General features: G+C 47.8%; 1 long non-coding RNA gene across 1 annotated transcript; it reads left to right on the top strand.

The window, feature by feature from the left end:
* The first annotated feature begins 1207 nt into the window (after positions 1-1207).
* LOC124681727 lies at positions 1208-2044 on the top strand. Its single transcript, XR_006996008.1, has 3 exons — positions 1208-1396; positions 1486-1719; positions 1816-2044. It is a non-coding gene; the product is annotated as an uncharacterized LOC124681727 (long non-coding RNA).
* Positions 2045-3398: the final 1354 nt, after the last annotated feature.

Consider the following 3398-nt stretch of genomic DNA (forward strand, 5'->3'; position numbering starts at 1 on the left):
TTGCCCGATACATGATTGAGCTAGAGATAGCAGCCCTACCTGTTATCCCCAGATTTTAGCCAAATCAATAGATGGGCCGTAATTGAGATGGGCTTGAAAAAGATACACGTGGAGAATATCTGAAGCGGCCTTGCACGTGAGTTTGGGCTGAATTGCCCGTGTATCTGTATATTATTAGATCGTATTTAGAATTAAAAGATAGAGTTTGGCTCGTACACGGTCAGGTGTACTTCCAAATTAGACAGTCCCTTGGACTATAAATATGTACCTAGGGTTATTGAGAAAGGAGGACAATCACGTTCACAAAAAACACAAACCAGGCGCATCGCCACCCCTTATTTCGAGGGTTTCTTCCGGGTAAGCATCATGCTGCCTAGATCGCATCTTGCGATCTAGGCGATATACGTTATTCGTTACCTTGTGTTACTCGTGCTGAAGCGTTGTTGATGGCGAGTAACACTATTTATCGTAGATGTTTTGGGGCTTGCATTGATGCTTTTCTTATGCATATTTGCTTAGCAATGCCGTCCCTCTAGCTGCCCTTACACCTATCTAGGTGTAAGGGCAGCACCTTGCTTGTTCGTTACTTAGTAGATCCGATCTGTTATATGTAACGGCCCCGGATAGAACCCCCTATTAGATTGCTTGTGCTTTTTCTTTTGTGCATCATCATGCATCATGCATCATCACATCCATATTTTATTTAGCAAATAAAAATTATTTTATAAACCCTAAACTATTTTCTTTTTCATCTCATATGGTTTAATAAAACCCCAACCTGGGCTCTCTCCTTTTCTTTCTATCCAGCCTAGCCTCTCTCTCTGGCCCATTTGTGATTCCAATCCGGTGGCCCAACCCCTCTCTCTTCCTTTGGCCCAAGTCTTTTCTTTTCCCCCTCCTGGCCCGTACCCCTTCGCACCTTGTCGTCTTCCTCTCTTCTCACGCAGAGAACGTGAGAGAGCAAGCTCCACCCCACCTCCTCCCGTGGTCCTCCCCCTCTCAACCACCACCGCACCCACGCTTTTCCCTTCGCCTTTTAATCCCTCTCACGCCACCAGAAACCCTAGACGCTCCTCTTCCTCCTTCCCTGTGCCGCCATCTTCCTCCTCTTCTTCCCATCTTAATCCTATCTCTGTGAACAAAACGAAGGGGAAAAGTCCCACAGTACATCCGCTTCCTCGCCATGGCGCCGCCGCTCCACTGCGTCCCCCGTCGTTCCGAGGGCACCGACGGATGCGCCTCGTCGTCCTCTACATCAAGGTCCGAGGAATCGCTCTGGGAAGCTTCCAATCGAGCGCTAGTTCGCCGATTCTTCTCCAACTCCGGCGAGAAAAATCATCAATTCCGGCCACTCCGGCCATCCTCCGGTGACCTTGACCACACCACCATCCTCCTGGTAAAGTTCTGCGTCTCATGAGCCTCTTAACCGTCCCGTTCTTGCTCTATTTTACTCTGTCGTCGTTGACCATCACCATACCGACGCAGGAGCTCGACGCCGGCGACTCTCCGGTGATCCCCTGGACTCCGCACCGCCTCCATCACCTTCCCCGCGTCGAGCCGCACCCCCGACGCCATCTCGCCCTTCTTGGTTCGCCCGGAATCAGCAGATCGGTGTTTGTTCTGTGAGTTCCGCCATGGCTTCCAGTTCTGAGCTCCGCCTCCCGTGGTTCAAGTCGAGACGGGCCCTTTCCTTGACACGATCAGACCAACAGTCCAGTGGTAACCACCGTGCTTGCTTACCCATCAGATCCAGGGTTCAAATCCCCACTCCGGCCATTCAAGCCTTATTTTTGTTTTTCTGATTCCTTGAATCAGATCCAGATCTGCCAATGGGCCTCGGCCCAGATCCTCTCCCGATGCATCCGTCGCCCGCGCGCAATAGCATGCCTTCTGTCGCCAGCAGCATGCCAGGTTTCGGCCCAGAATCAAGCAGGTCCGGCCCAGTTCGCCCCCAGCCTTCCCTCTCTTCTTTGTTTTTCAGAAAATGTTTAAATCTTGTAAAATTCATATCTTCCAAAATATAACTCGAAATAAAATGTGTTCTATATGAAAGTTGCTCAGAAAAACATAAGGAACATGAATATGCCATCCATTCATCTGTTTGAATCTCGCATCATGTCGCGCGTTGATAGTCGTCCATTTCACCCCACATATATGCGGAGTATTTCGGATATCCACCTAAGGTTTCCCGCCCGTTTAACTTTGAAGTAGCGCACCCCTGCCATGATATGCCATGCTAATCAACACTTAATTTTGACGAGTAGCAAATGCAACTCTAACATAATTTGTTTGTCCGGGGTTCAGACTCCGATTAATATGGTTAAGTGCATCGCATCATACATGCAATGTCATGCATATCATCTTGATCATGCTGGATCTTCTTTATCCGTAGTAGTAAGACTTGTATACGTTGTGTGTTCCAGCATTTGCTTCTTCTCGGATAGGATCACGAAGTGGTGTTGTGAGATACGACAAGTTCTTCTGCAGCTTTCCACAGGCGAGCCCACCCCTTCACCTATTTTACTTTTACATGCTCTTTTGATCTATTGCTATCCTTATGTGCGATTCTGTTGTGTCACGTGTCCTATCCACCTGTTACCTATATGTCCGAGATACACCTCCTCGCCCTACCTATTGTTTGTTGTTTGCCAGCTTTGCGAGTCGTAGGCGAGTTTAGGGTTTTGTTGATATCTCGAAATGTTCGGGATATCTTGTTGGGAGGTTTTCACATGCTATATCAGTTGTTGGAGATACACATGCTTTACTTTATTGTTAACAACTAAAATTGTAAGCAGAGGCATCTGTGAGCCCCTTTGCGAAAGCATCGGAACTTTGACTTGCTAATGTCCCCTAGGACCCGAGTTCTTGTTATATGTTCCGAGATTGAGCGCTCTACCCGTACGTGGGGAGTGGGACCCCCATCACCCACTACCTTTCCTTGAGTCCGTTTATTGGGAGCCACAACCTTGGTTTTATTTGCTCATATGCACGATGCACGATTTACTTCTTGTTGCCTTCGGGTGTTTATTTACGTATTGTACTCATAACGCGGAACGATTAGCGAAAGCGGAGTTGTTCACACTTAGCATAGCCGTTGTCGCAAACCTGCGGGTCCGTATCGGAGTACGGCCGAACTTCGTCACGGGTAGCTTAGTTGGGTGGCTCCCATTAAACTTTCTCTTGCATTGGGAACGGTCTTGTTGTGAGACTCCACTGTAGTAAGTGGGTTCGAGCATGCGTATGGTTACATTTGGGCAACCCCTGCAGGGTGTACATCTTATCGATAAGCCGTGTCCGCGGTTATGGACGACTTGGAATTGTATGGCTTGATCATAGAACAACTTACACCTTATATTTGTTGTTAATAATCGATAATAACTTGATTAGTAATATAGTAT

Source organism: Lolium rigidum, unplaced genomic scaffold, assembly GCF_022539505.1.
Source record: "Lolium rigidum isolate FL_2022 unplaced genomic scaffold, APGP_CSIRO_Lrig_0.1 contig_53586_1, whole genome shotgun sequence".
Classification (NCBI taxonomy): Eukaryota; Viridiplantae; Streptophyta; class Magnoliopsida; order Poales; family Poaceae; genus Lolium; species Lolium rigidum.